Below are 24,566 nucleotides of genomic sequence, written 5' to 3'. Positions count from 1 at the left end.
CCAAATCTCGAGGGCGAGATTCATCTTAAGGGGGTAGGTTTGTAACATCCCAAATTTTCAATTTGGAATGTTATACATTAGATCATCATTGCATTCATATTTTATTGCATTTTGGTTTGATCCTAGAAATTCTACGCAACTCAAGGACCCACGGAGAGAGTTGGGGATTTCGTTATTTTCGTATTTGAGATTTATCAAATTTTGAAAATAGGATCATTTGGTTTTATTTATTTTATCCTCAATTATTCCAATTATAAAAATATGAGAGAGGGAATAAAATGACTTTCCCAAAATATAGGAATATTGAAGATTTAATAAAAAATCAAATAAGATTTTATTTCGGAGTTTTCGGATATTTTATTTGAATTTAGGAAAAATGTGCGTCTTTCAAAATTGAATTTGGGCCCCAAATAAATGTTCATCTTGTCCGGCTTGATTTTATAAGCCGGGGAAAATTTAAGTCGGGATTTTTGGAGTCCGTTTGGTATTTCTTTTAATCGTTTTTATGCGCGTAATTTAAAAAAAAAACGAAACCGACTATGGGCCGTAACCGGTCAGGACTCCGCCTGACCGGGGCTTTATATAGCGCCGAGCCGGCCCAGCCCGAGGCCAAACCATAGCCGCCTCGAGCCCCGCGCCGCCCCAGCCCGACCCCGCCGCCGCCGTCGCCAGCCGTCGCCGCCGCCGCGTCGTCCCGCCGCCGCCCCGCCCCGCCTCGCCGCCGCGCCGACGCCGCCCGCCGCCCGCCGCCGCCCGCCGCCGCCGCCCGACCTCGTCGCCGGAGTCGCCGCCTCACCGGAGCCGGAGGTAGCCGCCGGTTTTCTCGCGAAAAACCGTTCGGTTTTTCCACGGTTTTTCGTTGGTTTTTTTAGATCCGTTTTTTAGATCGTTTTTTTTGGTTTAGGCTAATTAGCGAGCGTTCGCTCGGTTGTTCGTTTTATTGAACGCGTTCGTCGTTTAGATCCAGTTAACGAACGTTCATTCGTTAATCTGTTCGACGTTTTTCTTTTCTCGGATTTTTCCGCGATTTTTCTGATCGCGATTTCTGATCAGATTTTCAAACTAGTATATCTTTTCGCTCGTTTATCGGAATCAGGCGATTCAAGCGCCTAGAGTTTCGTCTCGAAATTCTCTTTCCATTTAACCAACTCAAAGAAGTTTTCTGTTTCTGTAAAATTTGACCTAGGTCCAGATTAGTAAACGAAGGTTGTTTCTTTCGCCGTTTGACTTTCGTTGCTTCGTTCGATTTGATTTTTTTTGCAAACCGGAGTTCTTAAGTTGAACTTTCTGGTTAGTTCTCTTATTTGAGTTTTACCCGTGCATTAGATGAGTACTTATTGTTTGCTTGTTTGTTTACGATAGAGTACCCGGAGTGCGCCGCTTGCTACTTCGAATCGCTAGGTTCCGCGGATCATCAGCAAGGCAAGTAACATTTTGATCATACCCCTTTTACTACCCAGTTTTATTGCATTAGATCAATACTCTAACATTGCATGATTAGGATCTAATTAAATTGTGGGTATTGGGAAGTAGAAGAGGTAGTACCTATCACCTGTTTCATTATCAAACCCTTGGGAGTTACTTCTACGTTTGCCTATATCGCTATGCTATGCTAGTAGACGTGGATTGGGTTTGAGAGATATTCACGACAGATGTGAGATTGTTAATTAATGGTTTACTTAAGGTGGCAACTAAAACTCACATCTGGGTGGACTGAGGTACCTGGGTATTCCAGGATTGCCTGTTTTTCTTTTTGGACCGCCACCCAGGTTCAAAGGGATCATGAGATTATTCATGCTAGAAACTTTCGTGTGCAGCCACAAGCTATTATGGGCTCTAGCATAGTTGATTAAGTTGTGTGAACTCTTACAGTGGTAGACTAGCAGATGTAGGGGATGTAGGTGTACCGGTCTACCCATCGTAAGGTGCTAACGCTTCTGAAAGACTGTGTCTCGGTCATTCGTTTCTCAAACATCATGTAGTGCGAGAATCAAGCGGAGGCGATCGAGTCTTGTGGGGAAAAGTGCGCAAACCTCTGCAGAGTGTACAATCTAATCATGGTTAGCCGTGTCCCCGGTTATGGACATCTTGAGTATCTAGTACTTCGATTATCATGTGAATCTCATCATGTTACTTTAATTAATCTTGTTGGGTTAATGATGATACTTAATTGGGATTGAGATGCTGTCAACCATCTCAATGTTTAACAACCACCATGATAGTTAAATAAAATTTATTCCTTTGCAGTAGGGAAAAACTGGCTTTTCGCAAAACTGTAACCATAGAGCTTTCTACCAGCCATATATGCATGTAGTATAGCATTATTATGTTCATTATTCTCTATGCGTTACCTTGCCAGCATATTCCATGTGCTGACCCGTTTCCGGGCTGCAACGTTTCATGTTGCAGACTTTTCAGACGACGAGTAAGGTGCCTTAGGTCGTGGTCTTATACTCAGTGATGCCGTTGGAGTTGATGGACTCACTATTCTTCCAAGTCTTCCGCTGTTATCGTATTAGATGGCCTTAAGCCATATTTATCATACTTATTCTCTTTTGAGATATTCGTTGTAATAAGTGTGTGATTGCTACTGTGCTATAAATCCTCCATTTGTATTGTGCGTGTCAGCATTACTGATCCAGGGATGACACTGGTGCACAGCAGCACGGACTGTTTGAGGTCTGGTCGCTACATTCATCATCCCGGCGCTCTCCATGACGAGGAGGGAGTAGTTCACCTTCGGGGCTGACGGTATGTACCAGTAGCTATGTGTTTGATCTCTCTCTCTCTCGTGTTCTTGATTTGGCACGATCTTGATGTGTCGCAAGCTTTGCTATTATAGTTGGATCTTATGATGTTTCTCCCCCTCTAATCTCTTGTAATGGATTGAGTATTCCCTTTGAAGTTATCCTATCGGATTGAGTCTTTAATAATTGGAGAACACTTGATGTATGTCTTGCGTGGGATAACCGTGGTGACAATGGGTTATTCTATTGATTCACTTGATGTATGTTTTGGTGATCAACTTGTGGATTCCGCCCATGAACCTATGCATAGGGGTTGGCACACGTTTTCGTCTTGACTCTCTGGTAGAAACTTTGGGGCACTCTTTGAGGTTCTATGTGTTGGTTGAATAGATGAATCTGAGATTGTGTGATGCATATCGTATAATCATACCCACGGATACTTGAGGTGACATTGGAGTATCTAGGTGACATTAGGGTTTTGGTTGATGTGTGTCTTAAGGTGTTATTCTAGTACGAACTCTTGAATAGATCGATCCGAACGAATAACTTTGAGGTGGTTTCGTACCCTACCATAATCTCTTCGTTTGTTTTCCACTATTAGTATCTTTGGAGTGATTCTTTGTTGCATGTTGAGGGATAATTATATGATCCAATTATGTTATTATTGTTGAGAGAACTTGCACTAGTGAAAGTATGAACCTTAGGCCTTGTTTCCTAGCATTGCAATACCGTTTACGCTCACTTTTACCATTAGTTACCTTGCTGTTTTTATATTTTCAGATTACAAATACTCATATCTATCATCCATACTACACTTGTATCACCATCTCTTCGCCGAACTAGTGCACCTATACAATTTACCATTGTATTGGGTGTGTTGGGGACACAAGAGACTCTTTGTTATTTGGTTGCAGGGTTATTTGAGATAGACCATCTTCATCCTACGCCTCCCACGGATTGATAAACCTTAGGTCATCCACTTGAGGGAAATTTGCTACTGTCCTACAAACCTCTGCACTTGGAGGCCCAACAACGTCTACAAGAAGGTTGTGTAGTAGACATCAAGCTCTTTTCTGGCGCTGTTGCCGGGGAGGCTAGGTAAGCGGCTCTCACACCCCGTCAACTAAGCTATTTTCTGGCGCCGTTGCCGGGGAGGTGAGTGCTTGAAGGTATATTTTAGATCTTGCAATCGAATCTTTTTGCTTCTTGTTTTATCACTAGTTTAGTTTATAAAAGAAAACTACAAAAAATGGAATTAAGGTTGCCTCATATGCTTCATCTTTTTAATGTCTTTCGTGAAAATGATGGGAAGGAAAATTGTGCTCAAGTACTATAAGAAGAATTACATAGAATGCTTGGCATAAAATATTTGAATGATGAGCATGATTGCAATGTTGTTAGTATGAACTCATTAAATATCCATAGTACTAATGATGATTGCACTAGTTATGATAAAAATGTCTCCTATAAACATGTCAATTTTTGTGGAGTGCATTGGGTTTGCAAGTACACACCAAATAGGGAAGATAGATATTGCAAGAGGCATAAGCATTTTGAAACTAAATTGTTGCAAGAAAGGCTAGATGTTTGTAAGTACACACCAAACATGGTCATTTAAAGCTCCAATGCTATTTGTTTCACGATCAAGTCATGTCCAAAAATTGTGATAACTTGATTACCCTTGAGCACCATAAAGAAATGAAACGTATAACTGAGGATAAATTTCTTGATTTTGATCTAGAGGGAATTTATATGTATTGTGCGGTGAATTGCATTGAAAACCCTTAAATTGCCAATTACATAAAGACAAGAAAACAAATAGAAAATGAAGAGAATACTAATTAAAGGGAAGAGACTTCCCAATATCCTCCTATTATTTCTTATGATGAATCAGGTAACGAGGAGGAGCCTTTTATTCAACCAATCTCATTAATAAGGAGCTCCAAAAAGAGGATTTAACCCACACATGATGTGAAGAAGAAAAAGAAAAGACAGAGAAGCAAAGGTAAAAAGGTATCCCTCCCAAATGATGTTGCTCCTACTACTCATTGTGATGATGATAATTGCTATACTATTGGTGCTATCCATACTATTAATGATGAGAGTGATTATGCTTATGATATGAAAAGGCCCAAGCTTGGGGATGCTATATTTGATGAAGATGATGTTTTTGGGAATATATTTTCTGCAATTAATGTTTGTCCCAAGCTTGGAGATGCTATCTTTAATGAAGATGATATTTTTAGTCTCCCAAGTTTTGATATGCAAAGTTGTTATGATGATAGCATGCCTTCTACCTATGATGATTATATTGATGAAAGTGGGTTTGGAAGAGTGTCAACTTTAGGAAGTAATGATCCCACTATTTTGGAGGATGTTGAATCTTATAATATTTATGAAAGTGGATTTGGAGAGGTCATGATTTTATTTAGTGATGAGTCCACTATCTTGGAAGAGGTTTCAATCGATTATGATGAGAACAAAGTTGCTACATATGATGATTATTGTGATGAAACTTATGCTATAAAAAGTAGTGATGATTATATTTATAAAACTTGTCATGATTATGATTACCCTTTTTCTGAACATTACTCTTTTAATATGGAAACAATTCATAGTATTCAAGTCTCTTCCGAAAGAGAAGAATTTTGCTTATGTGGAGAGTAATAAAATTTCTATGCTTGTAGATCATGAAAAGAATGCTTTAGGTGCTGGTTATAATGTTGAATTCATTCATGATGCTACTGAAAATTATTATGAGGGAGGAATATATGCTTGTAGGAATTGCAATAATATCAAGTTTCCTCTCTATGTGCTTAAAGTTTTGAAGTTATGCTTGTTTTGCCTTCCTATGCTAGTTGATTATTGTTCTCATAAGTTGTTTTCTCACAAAATCCCTATGCATAGGAAGTGTGTTAGACTTAAATTTGCTAGTCATATTCTTCATGATGCTCTCTTTATGTTTCAATTCTTATCTTTTATGTGAGCATCATTGAAATCGTCATGCCTAGCTTGGGGCGTTAAACATTAGCGCTTGTTGGGAGGCAACCCAATTTTATTTTAGTTTCTTTATTTTTGGTTATGTTTAGTAATAAATAATCCATCTAGCTTCTGTTTAGCTGTGGTTTTATGTTTTAATTAGTGTTTGTGCCAAGTAGAACCTTTGGGAAGACTTAGGTGAAGTCTTTATGATCATGCTGTAAAAAACAGAAACTTTAGCGCAAACGAGATTAGCTTCAACTTTTTACTGGAGAGTGCTATTTAGTTGATTATTTTTGAAGATGATTACTAGACAAATTCCTCAGGTCCAACAATTTATTTTAGTTCCGTAAGTTTGCGTTAGTTACAGGTTACTACAGACTGTTCTGTTTTTGACAGATTCTGTTTTTCGTGTGTTGTTTGCTTATTTTGATGAATCTATGGCTAGTAAAATAGCTTACAAACCATAGAGAAGTTGGAATGCAGTAGGTTTAACACCAATATAAATAAAGAATGAGTTCATTACAGTACCTTGAAGTGGTGTTTTGTTTTCTTTCGCTAACGGAGCTTACGAGTTTTCTGTTAAGTTTTGTGTTGTGAAGTTTTCAAGTTTTGGGTAAAGATTCGATGGACTATGGAATAAGGAGTGGCAAGAGACTAAGCTTGGGGATGCCCAAGGCACCCCAAGGTAATATTCAAGGACAACCAAGAGCCTAAGCTTGGGGATGCCCCGGAAGGCATCCCCTCTTTCGTCTTTGTTCATCGGTAACTTTACTTGGAGCTATATTTTTATTCACCACATGATATGTGTTTTGCTTGGAGCGTCATTTTATTTTCTTTAGCTTTGCTTGCTGATTGAATAAATCACCAAGATCTGAAATTCTTAAATGAGAGAGAGTCTTCACATAGCTAAATAATTATTTAACTACTCATTGATCTTCACTTATATCTTTTTGGAGTAGTTTGTCATTTAATCGTGTGCTTCACTTATATCCTGTGAGTAAATGGTTGAATGATTTGAATGTCATAAATCTGAAATTATATATGTTTCATATGCCTTTCCCATGGGGAGTAATACCTTCACATATAAGAATTAGAGGTGGTAAATTTATTGAAGGTTAGCAAACATTGTATTGGTCACTTGAACAATTCATGAAAGAATATTGAAGGAAGAGAGATTTTACATATAAATATACTATCTTGGACATCTCCTATGATTGTGAGCCCCATTAATTATTTTCAAACCTGAGCAAATTAGTTGAAGTTGGACAAGGAAGACAACATAATGAGTTATGCTTGGGTATATTTGTATACAAGTTATATTGTTATGGATCCTCTAACATGTGGTGCTTGCTATTTAGAATCCTTTGCTAGCCAAAATATCTGTACTAAGAAGGAATACTGCTTGTGCATCCAAATTCCTTGAACCAAGTTTATTCCATGAGTGTCCACCATATCTACCTATATGCGGTATTTACCTGCCGTTCCAAGTAAATTTGCATGTGCCAAACTCTAAACCATCAAATAATAATCTGTTTTGTATGCCCGAATCGCTCATGTAGCGACTAGGGCCTGTCAGTATCTTCCATGCTAGGTGGGTTATTCTCACGATGAGTGGACTCCGCTCATAATTCACGAGAAAATGGCTGGTAACTGGGATGCCCAGTCCTATGATCAAAAGATCAAAAACAAATTCGCAAATAATGCAAACAAAACTCCCCCAGGATTGATGTTAGTTGGAGGCACCCGTTGTTTCGGGCAAGCCATGGATTGATGATTGTTGGTGGAGGGGGAGTAAAAATCTTTACCTTTCTGTTTGGGAACCGCCTATAATGTATGTAGTATGGAAGATATTGGGAACTCTTGGTCGTTATGTTGACAATGAAAGCATACCTCTCAAATTATTTTCATCTCTGTTTTTGCTTCGAGCTCTGGCACCTCTGTAAATCCCTGCTTCCCTCTGCGAAGGGCCTATCTTTTACTTTTATGCAAGAGTCAATAGTATTCCTTCTCATTCCAACCCACTCTTTAGTTGGCAAGCATCATGTGATGGAAAGATCTAAGCACATATGGCCATTCAAATATATTTGAACATGAATTATTATTGTTGACATTAGCCTTGAGGTAAAAGGTTGGGAGGCGAAACACTAAGCCCATATCTTTCTCTGTGTTCGATGAATACTATTTGTTCTAAAAATATGCTTTGAGTGGTAGCAATCATGGAAGATTAGATGATAGTTGAGTATGTGAAGTTTGCTGAATCAAAGCTCTGACATAGACTCTTCCTGAAAATAAGATGAATTGTAATTGTTTGATAACTAATAACACGGTTTGTTAGTTTTCAAGAGAGTTTATGATCTATACTTTAACATGTGAATATTTTGTTACTTGATCATGCAAAGCTTTATGATGTGAGCTACTGTTATGACATATAATGATGCTAGAAAAGGTGATTGAAATTGTCATTGATCAAAGTTGTGCACCTACTAGCATTCACACTTCATAAATTCTTTCTTTTATCATTAACCTACTCGAGGACGAGCAGGAATTAAGCTTGGGGATGCTGATACGTCTCCAACGTATCTATAATTTATGAAGTATTCATGCAATTATATTATCCATCTCGGATGTTTAATGGGCTTTACTATGCATTTTTATATTATTTTTGGGACTAACCTATTGACCCAGACCCCAGTGTCAGTTTCTGTTTTTTCCCTTGTTTCAGTGTTTCACAGAAAAGGAATATCAAACGGAGTCCAAACGGAATGAAACCTTCGGAAAAGTTATTTTTGGAAAGAAAGCAATACGGGAGACTTGGAGTGCACGTCAGGGGATCAACGAGGAGAGCATGAGGCAGGGGCGCGCCCTCCACCCTCGTGGGCCCCTCGTGGCTCCCCTTACCGACTTCTTTCGCCTATATATTCCCATATACCCTAAAACCTTCGGGGAACAGAATAGATCGGGAGTTCCGCCGCCGCAAGCCTCTGTAGCCACCAAAACCCAATCGAGACCCTGTTCCGGCACCCTGTCGGAGGGGGGAACCTTCACCGGTGGCCATCTTCATCATCCCGGCGCTCTCCATGACGAGGAGGGAGTAGTTCACCCTCGGGGCTGAGGGTATGTACCAGTAGCTATGTGTTTGATCTCTCTCTCTCTCTCGTGTTCTTGATTTGGCACGATCTTGATGTACCGTGAGCTTTGCTATTATAGTTGGATCTTATGATGTTTCTCCCCCTCTACTCTCTTGTAATGGATTGAGTTTTCCCTTTGAAGTTATCCTATCGGATTGAGTCTTTAATGATTTGAGAACACTTGATGTATGTCTTGCGTGGGATAACCGTGGTGACAATGGGTTATTCTATTGATTCACTTGATGTATGTTTTGGTGATCAACTTGCGGGTTCCGCCCATGAACCTATTCATAGGGGTTGGCACACGTTTTCGTCTTGCCTCTCCGGTAGAAACTTTGGGGCACTCTTTGAGGTTCTATGTGTTGGTTGAATAGATGAATCTAAGATTGTGTGATGCATATCGTATAATCATACCCACGGATACTTGAGGTGACATTGGAGTATCTAGGTGACATTAGGGTTTTGGTTGATGTGTGTCTTAAGGTGTTATTCTAGTACGAACTCTTGAATAGATCGATCCGAACGAATAACTTTGAAGTGGTTTCGTACCCTACCATAATCTCTTCGTTTGGTTTCCGCTATTAGTGACTTTGGAGTGACTCTTTGTTGCATGTTGAGGGATAGTTAGATGATTCAATTATGTTATTATTGTTGAGAGAACTTGCACTAGTGAAAGTATGAACCTTAGGCCTTGTTTCCTAGCATTGCAATACCGTTTACGCTCACTTTTACCATTAGTTACCTTGCTGTTTTTATATTTTCAGATTACAAATACTCATATCTATCATCCATACTACACTTGTATCACCATCTCTTCGCCGAACTAGTGCACCTATACAATTTACCATTGTATTGGGTGTGTTGGGGACACAAGAGACTCTTTGTTATTTGGTTGCAGGGTTGTTTGAGAGAGACCATCTTCATCCTACGCCTCCCACGGATTGATAAACCTTAGGTCATCCACTTGAGGGAAATTTGCTACTGTCCTACAAACCTCTGCACTTGGAGGCCCAACAATGTCTACAAGAAGAAGGTTGTGTAGTAGACATCACATCAGCAGCACTCGCTGCCAAGTCCAAGTACGCATCTGCAGCACTCCATAATTGATCTAGAGGGGCATACTTCGGATCTCCGAACTTCGTCCGCAACAAAAAGGGCTTCCCAGCCGTGATATCTCCGGCTTGATGAAGCTCCTCCTTCGCCGCTCTGATTTTAGAGCGGGTCTCCTTGGCTGCTACCATGGCTTTGTTCAGGTCTGCCGCTTTCGCTTGGCTTTCCTTTTCAAGAAGCTCATACCAGTCGGCGGCATCCTTCAGCTCAACAGCCATTTTGGCTATTTTATCTTCGCTCTGGCGATGAGCAGCCTATTCGGCTCTTAATTCTTCGACCGCCTTTAGGGCGGCCACATCACTTCTCCTGGCTTGTTCCTTGGCTCGGGCAAGCTCCGCCCGAAGGGTCTCCACGGCGGCAGCTCCATCTGCAGTCACAGCATATTATAGATACTAGCATCATGCTCCTCTTAAATATCTGTTAACCACCGGAGAATACATACCCCGTGCCTCGTCAAGCCGCTTGTTTACAAGCACGATGTCGGCATCTACCGCGTCAAGTTGCCGCTTCAGTTCGGCAAACTCACCAGTCCGGCTAGCCACCGGACCCTCAGCCGCCTGCACATGAAAACAGCATGATCATCGCCTGGGACTATGATCCTCTGTTTGCCGCCTTTAGGACGGTAACCAGAGTCTCAGGGGCTACTATTTGTATAGGGCACACCTAGCGTGTGCGGTACCGTCAAAATATATATTACTTTGCGTACCTCAAAGCCTTTCAGCAGGCTCATAAAAGCTTCATGCAACCCACTTTTGGCGGATGAAATCCTCTCAACCACCGTACCCATTAAAGTACGATGCGCCTCTGAGATAGCCTCTTGCTCCAGAAGACCCATCAGTACGTCCGGTTGTGCACCGGACAGTTCCAGACCCTTTCTGTTGCTCTCCTTAGGAGCCGAATCCTCCGGACTTCGGGTGGCCGATGGGTTACCTTCCGGCCTTGGCGGATCAGAAGAAATCCTCCGTGACGACACCTCAGGGTCGTCCGCCTTATGAGGCGGGGAGACAGGGGGAGGCGTTTCGCTCTCCATCATCTCCGGAAGAAGATTCCCCGAAGACGAACTCTGTCGAGAAGGGCTACGATCCGAACTGCAAGACATACGTCTCGGTTATTATCCTTGAAGATGAAGTAGGATATATTTACCAAAAGTACTCTTGTTCACTTACAGCTCGGTGGAGGGCTGATCCCCTTGCGGGCACTGTGCGGTAAGGATGCCCTCCGGGGCAGGGCCCTCTGGTGAAGGTTTCTTCCCTCGTTTGGAAACTCTTGTTTCCAAGTCTTCAGAGGCGGTCCTTTTCCTTCCTTGGGGAGAGGGAATTTCAGATTCTTCTCCCCGGCTATCCTCCTCCGCAGAGACACTAATTCCCCCGGTTTGGATGAGTAATGAGTGAGGCCCGCTTTCGGCTTCTTTATTCCTCCTTTTATCTTCCCCTGATGGCGCTTGATAAGGTGCGAGCTCAAGCATCCTGGCTAGTACAGGATCCGGTGAGCCCTCGGGAAGGGTGGCCGAACACCTGATCATCTTCGCCTTTTTTATGCAGTCCTGGTCAAAGAGCGATTTTTCAGAATGATGTTGTGACAAATTAAAAGACAGCGTGTTCGGCCACAGAATTACTTACGTGGGTATCTGGACGATTGCAGTTTAGACCCGCATCCTCGGTGGTGTCCGGACACTTTATTCATGATCCGAAGAACAATCCATACATCTCTTCAAGCGTCACGCCGAAGAATTGCTGAATAGTTCGCGGTCCTTCCGGGTTGAACTCCCACAAACGGAGAGGTCGACGTTGGCATGGCAGGACCCGACGAACTAGCATGACTTGCATTACCTTGACAAGGCCGACATCTCTCTTGAGAGATCTCGGATGCGACTCTGCAATATCGGCACGTCATTAACTGGCCCCCAGTCCAGCCCCTTGTTGACCCATGATGCCAGTTGTGGCGGGGGGCCCGAACGGAAGGCGGGAGCAGCTGCCCACTTAGTACTTCGGGGAGCCGTGATGTAAAACCACTCCCGCTGCCATAAGTTGGACATCTCCAGGAAGGAACCCTTTGTCCATGGAGCATCGGCGCCTTTGCTTATTATGGCACCTCCGCATTCTGCGTGTCGCCCATCGATCACCTTTGGCTTCACATTGAAGGTCTTGAGCCATAAGCCGAAGTGTGGGGTGATGCGGAGGAAGGCCTCACACACGATGATGAACGACAAGATGTGAAGGATGGAATCCAGAGCCAGATCATGGAAATCGAGCCCGTAGTAGAACATAAGCCCTCTAACAAAGGGATCAAGACTAAAACCTAGCCCTCGGAGGAAGTGGGAAACAAATACGACGCTCTCGTTGGGTTCGGGAGTAGGGATGACCAGCCCTGGAGCAGGCAGCCTGTGCGAGATTTCGGCGGTCAGATACATGGCTTCTCTTAGCTTCTTGATGTCCTCCTCTGTGACAGAGGAGGCTATCCACCGGCCTTGAAGGTTGGATCCAGACATGATTGAAGGTCTGAAGCGCTTAGTCGGAGCCTCGGGTGTTGGAATTCGAGGTGGGGGAAGGGAAGGATCGAGCGCGAGAAGAGAAGGACAGGCCTTGGCCCATTTATAAAGAGGGTGAATATCAAGCGTACTCCGCGTGACCGTTTGGAACTTGCCTAAAATCGAGGAGTCATACCTACGGGCACGATTGGGTTACCCACACCCGTATTGATGAGAATCCCGTGATAAAAGGAACACGATCTCTGCTTCGACAAGACGTGCCAACAAAACTGCCTCGCAACACGTGCAATGGCAGGCTGGGAAGAACGGTTCGTCATGACCAGACCATGGTAGAACGTCACGCTATGAAAAGTTGTCAGCAGATTAGATTTGTGGGAATATTATACTCTCTACGGTGGTATGTGGAATTTGTTTTGCAGAGCCGGACACGATCCTAGTGTTCAAAATCTTCTATGGAGTATTCGGAGGAGGAACCCGCCTTGCAATGCCGATGACAATCTGCGCGCCGAACTCATTGTTATTGAAGCCTGGTTCAGGGGCTACTTAGGGAGTCCTGGACCAGGGGGTCCTCGGACAGCCGGACTATATACTTTGGCCGGACTGTTGGACTATGAAGATACAAGATTAAAGACTTCGTCCCGTGTCCGGGTGGGACTCTCCTTGGCGTGGAAGGCAAGCTTGGCAATTCGGATCTGTAGATCTCCTCCCTTGTAACCGACTCTGTGTAACCCTAGCCCCCTCTGGTGTCTATATAAACCGGAGGGTTTAGTCCGTAGGACAAGAACAATCAGAATCATAGGCTAGCTTCTAGGGTTTAGCCTCTATGATCTCGTGGTAGATCAACTCTTGTAATACTCATATCATCAAGATCAATCAAGCAGGAAGTAGGGTATTACCTCCATCGAGAGGGCCCGAACCTGGGTAAACATTATGTCCCCCGTCTCCTGTTACCATCCGCCGTAGACGCACAGTTCGGGACCCCCTACCCGAGATCCGCCGGTTTTGACACCGACAGCGGGCGCCTGAACGAGGGGGCAGACCGGGCCGGGGCGGGGTGTACGGGCGCCAGAGTGCGCCGGCGGCCTCGGCGGGGCTCGCCGGCCGGCCGTCTCCGGTGAAGGAAGCCGGCACGGAAGGGCGCGGTTGCGGGCGCGCAGGGTGCGCACGGGGCAGCAGTAGGGCTGCATGGCAGAGGGAGAGCGACGGCAGCAGGGGGTCGCCGAAGGCAGCAGCAGGCACGCTGCGGCCTCGTGCGAGGTGGCAGAGACGAGGCCATGTCGAGGGGATGACGAGGGATGAGGCGGGGCATGCCGCATGGGAGCGGTGGGGCACGGGCCTGACTCGGCACGGCGAGGTCGGGGGCGGCGCGGAGTGGACGCAGTCGCGGGTGGCGGCGAGCATCGTCGGGCCGTGCGGGGCACGGACAGAGCGCAGCCGTGGACACGGTGACCGCGGGCGCGAGCGGGGCATGTGCGCGGTGAGCAGGGGGAGCGGAGGGAGGCGGGGCCTCATGGCCGCGGCCAACGGCGCGCAAGGGCGGAGGCAGAGGGGAAGAGGCCGGGGGCCTCATAGTGGGTCCGTAGGGCACGGGGCAGTGGTCGCGGGGAGGAGGTCGGGGACGATGTGCGGCGACAGAGTCGTGGCGGCGCGGGGCTCTGGCGATGTGGCCCAGCGGCGTCGAGGTCGGTGGAGCACGTCGGGAAGGAGGCGAGGCGGCTGGGCGGCGTCGGGTTGGGCGCCGGCATTGGGCTCGGGGGCGATGGGATCGGGGCGGCGTGTGTTGGGGCGCCCCCGATCCAGATCTCGCGTGGGGGAGTGGGGATCGTGGGGAGTGGGGACGTTAGGTTAGGGTTCCTAGGGGTGGGGGTATGTGTAGGCAAAGGGTGGGCCGGGCCTCGCTGGAACATGGCCCAGTTGGACCGAGGGCTCTAGGGGGGTTGTTCTCCTTTTGTTTGTTTTGTTTGTTTTTCTCTTTTTATTTATTCTTTCCTGTTTTATTTCGGTTACATTTTATTTTAGTTTTAGTAAAATATACACTTAGCATCTAAATTAGTATCTCAACTAAGTCCATAGTAACAAAAAGTCTAGTCCCCAAATAACTTAGTTTGACATTTTATTAATTATAAAAGGTATTTAAATAATTGTTTTTGCTACTGTTTTAAATAATATAGTGCACTTAAATACTTTACAGAAGTGTGGTTTCTTCACCAATATTTAGTATGGAATATTTGCCACAATCCGAACATTTTTGTTTTATTGTTTGAAAACTTTTGTTGTTTGTTTTTATTTAAAATTTGAACTGGGTTTCGAACTGAGACGAGTTTATCAACAGTAACTGAGGTGACGTGGCATCATTAGCAGAGGTTCACTGTAGCTTAACTATCCGGCCATCACAATTCTCCTCCACTACAAGAAATCTCGTCCCGAGATTTTAAGAGATGGAGTAAGGGGGAAAGATCTGGTCACGAGATTCTAACGAATCTTCTCGATCTTGGTTGCTCTTCTCGAGGAGGTCGATCCATAGCGTTGATTTCTTCATTCCTATGCATCATTGCATCATGATGAAGTTGTCGTCCTTTCTTCGGGAACTCCATCGTACTTACGAAATAATAAGGGGGTATCCGGGAGAACGGACCTCTGCAAGGTTGTCTATCTGGTAGATAACATCGGGGGAGGTGGCGGAAAGTAACTCTCAAATTGATACTTCAGAAATTATCGAGAGCAAAGTAAGAAGGTGCAAAATGGAAGTTTCAAGCGCATAAGCAATCGCTTGTTGCCTGAAACAAAGTGTGAAAGGGGTTTAGAGCAATGGGAATAAGCATTGTGCATGATACCAGAATTGATGATCTCTTAGACGGTGGCTCGTGAATTACATACGAAGCCAAATGTGAGGATTGACTTTGGGAACAGGGATGACAGGAGAGTCAGGTTTCGACCCTGGGACCTGTGGGTTATGGGCCCACCATGTGGGTTAAAAGTAGGGAGGGCGCTGCCATCTTGCACGATAATGATAGCAAGGCATGCCAGAGAATAGCCTGTCAGTTATGTCGACAACAACGTCGGTACCAAGGGCGAGAGATGAAGAGAACCATTTTCTTGCTCGTTGAACGAGGCGGACCAATAGGCAAAGTTCCTGTCCATCGGTGGTTACCGGAATGTCATCAACAATGGTAATGATACGTCTCCGTCGTATCTATAATTTTTGATTGTTCCATGCCAATATTATGCAACTTTCATATACTTTTGGGCAACTTTTTATACTATTTTTGGGACTAACATATTGATCCAGTGCCCAGTGCCAGTTCTTGTTTGTTGCATGTTTTTGGTTTCGCAGAATATCCATATCAAACGGAATCCAAACGGGATAAAAAGGACGGAGCTTATTTTTGGAATATTTGGAAAATCTGGGAGAAAGATCAACGCGAAAGGATGCCCGAGGTGGCCACAAGGCAGGGGGCGCGCCCCTGACCCTCGTGGGCCACCCGTAAGGCGGTTGATGCCCTTCTTCGGCCGCAAGAAAGCTATTTTTTGGTAAAAATTTATGGCGAAGGTTTCAGTCCAGTTGGAGTTAAGGATCTCCATATATATATACGAAACGGTGAGAGGGCGGCAGGGAAGAACGCAGAAACAGAGAGAGACAGAGAGATAGATCCAATCTCTGAGGGGCTCTCGCCCCTCCCACGCCATGGAGACCATGGACCAGAGGGGAAACCCTTCTCCTATCTAGGGAGAAGGTCAAGGAAGAAGAAGAAGGAGGAGGGGGGCTCTCTCCCCCTCGCTTCCGGTGGCGCCGGAACGCCGTCGGGGGCCATCATCATCACCGCGATCTACACCAACACCTCCGCCATCCTCACCAACATCTCCATCACCTCCCCCCCTCTATCTACAGCGGTCCACTCTCCCGCAACCCGCTGTACCCTCTACTTGAACATGGTGCTTTATGCTTCATATTATTATCCAATGAATTGTTGCCATCCTATGATGTCTGAGTAGATTTTCATTGTCCTATCGGTGGTTGATGAATTGCTGTGATTGATTTAATTTGCTTGTGGTTATGTTGCTGTCCTTTGGTGCCCATCATATGAGCGCGCACGTGGATCACACCATAGGGTTAGTTGTATGTTGATAGGACTATGTATTGGAGGGCAAGAGTGACCGAAGCTTCAGCCTAGCATAGAAATTGATGCATACGGGATTGAAGGGGGACCAATATATCTTAATGCTATGGTTGGGTTTTACCTTAATGAACGTTAGTAGTTGCGGATGCTTGCTAATAGTTCCAATCATAAGTGCATAGAATTCCAAGTAAGGGATGACATGCTAGCAGTGGCCTCTCCCACATGAAACTTGCTATCGGTCTAGTAAAGTAGTCAATTGCTTAGGGACAATTTCGCAACTCCTACCACCACTTTTCCACACTCTCTATATTTAGTTTAGTTGTGTATTTACTTCAACAGCCCCTAGTCCTTATTTACTCGCTCTTTATTTTCTTGCAAACCTATCCAAAAACACCTACAAAGTACTTCTAGTTTCATACTTGTTTTAGGTAAAGCGAACGTCAAGCGTGCATAGAGTTGTATCGGTGGTCGATAGAACTTGAGGGAATTTTGTTCTACCTTTAGCTCCTCGTTGGGTTCGACACTCTTACTTATCGAAAGAGGCTACAATTGATCCCCTATACTTGTGTGTTATCAAGACCTTTTTCTGGCGCCGTTGCCGGGGAGCAATAGCGTGGGGTGAATAATCTCGTGTGTGCTTGTTTGCTTTATCACTAAGTAATTTTTATTTGTTGTTCTTAGTTTTTTTCTATCTTTAGTTATGGGTAGGAAACGCACAATACCAAAAAATTAGTTGTACATACTGAACCAATTGTTGAAGAACCACTCAAAATCTATCACACTCCTGAAGCTTATTACTTGGATCATCTTCGATCCCTATGTGCTCGTACTGAATCCCCAACTAGCTTAGTTGAGGGCAAATCTTTAGATGAGCATGCTTGTTATGTGCGACACCGAATATCTGAAAAAGGGAAAATTCTATTGGATCAAATTCATCGTTTGCAATGCTATTCTTGGAATTTATGTGAAATATATGATTTTACTTGTTGTTCTGAAAACCCTAAGAAACACCTTCCCTATCAATGTGAGTTTAGTGATAATGGAATCGTATCTTCGTATGCTAAGGGTGTTTATAATTACTATTATGTTCAACAAATTGAAGAATTTGTTGCTTTTAAGGGTGCTTATGAAATAGCTTCTTTGATTGAAAAGTATGGTGCTACTCTTTACAAATCTGAAAATTTTGCCATACTTAAATATTGCTATGATAATTATGCTTCTAATGCTTATGTTAAACCATATATTGAGGACTCCCCCGCTGTCCAAGAAGAGACTAATATTTTGCAGGAGTCTATGGAAGAAGAAATTGATGAAACTGTGAGCTCATTGGATGAAAAAGATGATGAGGAGAGCGAAGAACAAAAGGAGGAAGAGTGGATTAGCTACCCGTGCCCACCTTCTAGTGAGAGTAACTCTTCAACTCATACATTGTTTAATTTCCCTTCGTGCTTACCGAAGGATGATTGCTATGATGACTGTTATGATCCTGTTGATTCTCTTGAAATATCCCTTTTTGATGATGCTTGCTATACTTGTGGCCAAGATGCCAATATGAATTATGCTTATGGAGATAAACTTGCTATAGTTCCTTATGTTAAACATGAAATTGTTGCTATTGCACCCACGCATGATAGTCCTATTATCTTTTTGAATTCTCCCGACTACACTATATCGGAGAAGCTTGCCTTTATTAAGGATTATGTTGATGGGTTGCCTTTTCCCGTTGCACATGATGATTTTGATAGATATAATATGCATGTGCTTGCTTATCCTACTTGCAATTATTATGAGAGAGGAACTATATCTCCACCTCTCTATGTTTCCAACATGATAAAATTGCAAGAAACTGTTTATACTATGCATTGGCCTTTACTAGGTGCGCATGAATTGTTCTTTTATGACATGCCGATGCATAGGAAGAGAGTTAGACTTCGTCATTGTTTGATATATGTTACTTTGTGCTCACTACTAAATTACAAATCATTGTTAATTAAAATTGGCTTTGATATACCTTGGGATCCGGGTGGATCCATTACTTGAGCACTATATGCCTAGCTTAATGGCTTTAAAGAAAGTGCTGCCAGGGAGACAACCCAGAAGTTTTAGAGAGTCATTTATTTCTGTTGTGTGCTTTTATCAAGTTTAGAAATAAAAATAATGTGCCAAGGTTTTCCTTTAGGATGTGTACAATGCTTGTTGGTTTGTACGGTGCGGGACAGAAACTTTGGCTGTAGTGCATGATTTTTAATTTTTTACTGGAACGTCAAATGGTTCTGATTCTTTTTGCACTGTCTTTCTGTACAAATTTTTTATTTTTCCTAATTTTGGCAGAATTTTTAAAGTATCAGAATTATGGTGAATGTTCATATTATTACAGACTGTTCTGTTTTAGACAGATTCTGTTTTTGATGCATAGTTTGCTTGTTTTGATGAAACTATCAATTTATATCAGTGGATTAAGCCATGAAAAAGTTATATTACAGTAGACACAATGCAAAAATAAAATATTAATTGGTTTGCAACAGTACTTAGAGTGGTGATTTGCTTTATTATACTAACGGATCTTACCGAGTTTTCTGTTGAAGTTTTGTGTCGATGAAGTGTTCGATGATCGAGAAGGTTTCGATGTGAGAAGAAGGAAGAGAGGCAAGAGCTCAAGCTTGGGGATGCCCGAGGCACCCCAAGTAAATATTCAGGGAGACTCAAGCGTCTAAGCTTGGGGATGCCCCGGAAGGCATCCCCTCTTTCTTCAACAAGTATCGGTATGTTTTCGGATTCGTTTCGTTCATGTGATATGTGCAAATCTTGGAGCGTCTTTTGCATTTAGTTTTTATTTTTCTTTTATGCACCATGCTGGTATGAGATAGTCCTTGGTTTATTTATAGAATGCTCTATGCACTTCACTTAAATCTTTTGAGTATGGCTTTATAGAATGCTTCATGTGCTTCACTTATATCATTTGAAGTTTGGATTGCCTGTTTCTCTTCACATAGACAACCGCCATTTGTAGAATGCTCTTTTGCTTCACTTATATTTCTTAGAGCGTGGGCATATATTTTGTAGAATGAATTAAACTCTCGTGCTTCACTTATATCTATTTAGAGAGATGACAGGAACTGGTCATTCACATGGTTAGTCATAAAACCCTACATAAAACTTGTAGATCACTGAATATGATATGTTTGATTCCTTGCAATAGTTTTGCGATATAAAGGTGGTGATATTAGAGTTGTGCTAGTTGAGTAATTGTGAAATTGAGAAATACTTGTGTTGAGGTCTACAAGTCCCGTAGCATGCACGTATGGTGAACCGTTATGTAACGAAGTTGGAGCATGAGGTGTTTATTGATTGTCTTCCTTATGAGTGGCGGTCGGGGACGAGAGATGGTCTTTTCCTACCAATCTATCCCCCTAGGAGCATGCGCGTAGTACTTTGTTTCGATGACTAATAGATTTTTGCAATAAGTATGTGAGTTCTTTATGACTAATGTTGAGTCCATGGATTATACGCACTCTCACCCTTCCATCATTGCTAGCCTCTTCGGTACCGTGCATTGCCCTTTCTCACCTCGAGAGTTGGTGCAAACTTCGCCGATGCATCCAAACCCCGTGATACGATACGCTCTATCACACATAAACCTCCTTATATCTTCCTCAAAACAGCTACCATACCTACCTTTTATGGCATTTCCACAGCCATTCCGAGTATATTGCCATGCAACTTCCATCATCATCATATACATGACTTGAGCATTTATCGTCATATTGCTTTGCATGATCGTAAGATAGCTAGCATGATGTTTTCATGGCTTTTCCGTTTTTTGATGTCATTGCTACGCTAGATCATTGCACATCCCGGTACACCGCCGGAGGCATTCATATAGAGTCATACCTTTGTTCTAGATATCGAGTTGTAATATTGAGTTGTAAGTAAATAAAAGTGTGATGATCATCATTATTAGAGCATTACCCCAGTGAGGAAAGGATGATGGAGACTATGATTCCCCCACAAGTCGGGATGAGACTCCGGACGAAAATAAAAAAATAAAAAAAAAGAGAAAGGCAAAAAAAGGCCCAAAAAATGAGAGAAAAAGAGAGAAGGGGCAATGTTACTATCCTTTTACCACACTTGTGCTTCAAAGTAGCACCATGTCCTTCATATAGAGAGTCTCTTGAGTTATCACTTTCATATACTAGTGGGAATTTTCATTATAGAACTTGGCTTGTATATTCCAACGATGGGCTTCCTCAAATGCCCTAGGTCTTCATGAGCAAGCAAGTTGGATGCACACCCACTTAGTTTCAGTTTGAGCTTTCATACACTTATAGCTCTAGTGCATCCGTTGCATGGCAATCCCTACTCCTCGCATTGACATCAATTGATGGGCATCTCCATAGCCCATTGATTAGCCGCGTCAATGTGAGACTTTCTTCCTTTTCTCTTCTCCACATAACCCCCATCATTTTATTCTATTCCACCTATAGTGCTATGTCCATGGCTCATGCTCATGTATTGAGTGAAAGTTGAAAAGGTTTGAGAACGTCAAAAGTATGAAACAATTGCTTGGCTTGTCATCGGGGTTGTGCATGATGTGAATATTTTGTGTGAAGAAGATGGAGCATAGCTAGACTATATGATTTTGTAGGGATAACCTTCTTTGGCCTTGTTATTTTGAAAAGACATGATTGCTTTATTAGTAGGCTTGAAGTATTATTGTTTTTAGGTCAAATGATAGACTATTGCTTTGAATCACTCGTGTCTTAATATTCATGCCATGATTAGATACATGATCATGATTATTCTAGGTAGAATTCCACATCAAAAATTATCTTTTTTATCATTTACCTACTCGAGGACGAGCAGGAATTAAGCTTGGGGATGCTGATACGTCTCCGTCATATCTATAATTTTTTATTGTTCCATGCCAATATTATGCAACTTTCATATACTTTTTGGCAACTTTTTATACTATTTTTGGGACTAACATATTGATCCAGTGCCCAGTGCCAGTTCCTGTTTGTTGCATTTTTTGGTTTCGTAGAATATCCATATCAAACGGAATCCAAACGGGATAAAAACGGACGGAGCTTGTTTTTGGAATATTTGGAAAATCTGGGAGAAAGATCAACGCGAAACGGTGCCCGAGGTGGCCACGAGGCAGGGGGGCGCGCCTGCCCCCCTGGGCACGCCCCTGACCCTCGTGGGCCACCCGTAAGGCAGTTGATGCCCTTCTTTGGCCGCAAGAAAGCTAATTTTTGGTAAAAAAAATTACGGCGAAGGTTTCAGTCCAATCGGAGTTACGGATCTCCATATATATACGAAACGGTGAAAGGGCAGTAGGGAAGAATGCAGAAACAGAGAGAGACAGAGAGATAGATCCAATCTCGGAGGGGCTCTCTCCCCTCCCACGCCATGGAGACCATGGACCAGAGGGGAAACCCTTCTCCCATCTAGGGAGAAGGTCAAGGAAGAAGAAGAAGGAGGGGGGCTCTCTCCCCCTCGCTTCTGGTGGCGCCGGAACGTCGCCGGGGGCCATCATCATCACCGCGATCTACACCAACACCTCCGCCATCTTCACAAACATCTCCATCACCTTCCCCCCTCTATCTACAGCGGTCCACTCTCCCGCAACCCGCTGTACCCTATACTTGAACATGGTGCTTTATGCTTCATATTATTATCCAATGATGTGTTGCCATCCTATGATATCTGAGTAGATTTTCGTTGTCCTATCGGTGGTTGATGAATTGCTATGATTGATTTAATTTCCTTGTGGTTATGTTGCTGTCCTTTGGTGCCCATCATATGAGCACGCACGTGGATCACACCATAGGGTTAGTTGTATGTTGATAGGACTATGTATTGGAGGGCAAGAGTGACAGAAGCTTCAGCCTAGCATAGAAATTGATGCATACGGGATTGAAGGGGGACCAATATATCTTAATGCTATGGTTGGGTTTTACCTTAATGAACGTTAGTAGTTGCGGATGCTTGCTAATAGTTCCAATCATAAGTGCATAAAATTCCAAGTAAGGGATGACATGCTAGCAGTGGCCTCTCCCACATGAAACTTGCTATCGGTCTAGTAAAGTAGTCAATTGCTTAGGGACAATTTCGCAACTCCTACCACCACTTTTACACACTCGCTATATTTACTTTAGTTGTGTCTTTACTTCAACAGCCCCTATTCTTCATTTACTTGCTCTTTATTTTCTTGCAAACCTATCCAAAAACACCTACAAAGTACTTCTAGTTTCATACTTGTTTTAGGTAAAGCGAACGTCAAGCATGCGTAGAGTTGTATCAGTGGTCGATAGAACTTGAGGGAATATTTGTTCTACCTTTAGCTCCTCGTTGGGTTCGACACTCTTACTTATCAAAAGAGGCTGCAATTGATCCCCTATACTTGTGGGTTATCAGGTAACAGGGTCTTACTGACAGAGTTGTACAACGAGGTGCTTACTAAGCAGGGAATTATCACTGCTCAGTTAAGTCAGATTACAAGAAAGCTTAAACAAGACATTGGAAAGGAAATTGCGATTATCAGGTTTAAACAGAACAATGGAAATGAAAATGTGTATACACACATATTTCGGGGGTATATCCTTCCCAAAGACAAGCAGAACATGATGTCTGCTACCTCTTGAGCACTGCGTTGGTTTTCCCTTGAAGAGGAAAAGGTGATGTAGTAAAGTAGCGTAAGTATTTCCCTCAGTTTTTGAGAACCAAGGTATCAATCCAGTAGGAGGCCACGCACGAGTCCCTCGCACCTGCACAGACAAATAAAATCCTCGCAACCAAGGCAATAAAGGGGTTGTCAATCCCTTCACGGTCACTTACGAAAGTGAGATCTGATAGATATGATAAGATAATATTTTTGTTATTTTTATGGTAAAGATGCAAAGTAAAATAAAAGACAATAAAAATAGCGAAGTGTTGGAAGATTAATATGGTGGAAAATAGACCCGGGGGCCATAGGTTTCACTAGTGGCTTCTCTCAAGAGCATAAGTATTATGGTGGGTGAAAAAATTACTGTTGAGCAATTGACAGAATTGAGCATAGTTATGAGAATATCTAGGTATGATCATGTATATAGGCATCACGTCCGAGACAAGTAGACCGACTCGTGCCTGCATCTACTACTATTACTCCACACATCGACCGCTATCCAACATGCATCTAGAGTATTAAGTTCATAAGAACAGAGTAACGCTTTAAGTAAGATGACATGATGTAGAGGGATAAACTCATGCAATATGATATAAACCTCATCTTGTTATCCTCGATGGCAACAATCCAATATGTGCCTTGTTGCCCCTACTGTCACTGGGAAAGGACACCGCAAGATTGAACCCAAAGCTAAGCACTTCTCCCATTGCAAGAAAGATCAATCTAGTAAGCCAGACCAAACTGATAATTCGAAGAGACTTGCAAAGATAACCAATCATACATAAAAGAATTCAGAGAAGATTCAAATATTTTTCATAGATAAACTTGATCATAAACCCACAATTCATCGGTCTCAACAAACACACCGCAAAAGAAGATTACATCGAATAGATCTCCACAAGAGAGGGGGAGAACATTGTATTGAGATCCAAAAAGAGAGAAGAAGCCATCTAGCTAATAACTATCGACCCGAAGGTCTGCGGTAAACTACTACACATCATCGGAGAGGCTATGGTGTTGATGTAGAAGCCCTCCGTGATCGATGCCCCCTCCGGCGGAGCTCCGGAAAAGGCCCCAAGATGGAATCTTATGGGTACAGAAGGTTGCGGCGGTGGAATTAGGTTTTTGGCTCCGTATCTGGTAGTTTGGGGGTACGTAGGTATATATAGGAGGAAGAAGTACGTCGGTGGAGCAACATGGGGCCCACGAGGGTGGAGGGTGCACCCAGGGGGGTAGGCGCGCCCCCTACCTCATGCCCTCCTGGTTGATGTCTTGACGTAGGGTCCAAGTCCTCTGGATCACGTTCGTTCCGAAAATCATGTT

The sequence above is a fragment of the Triticum aestivum genome, chromosome 7D (assembly GCF_018294505.1).
Source record: "Triticum aestivum cultivar Chinese Spring chromosome 7D, IWGSC CS RefSeq v2.1, whole genome shotgun sequence".
Taxonomy (NCBI): Eukaryota; Viridiplantae; Streptophyta; class Magnoliopsida; order Poales; family Poaceae; genus Triticum; species Triticum aestivum.
Note: the sequence above shows the minus strand (reverse complement) of the source record.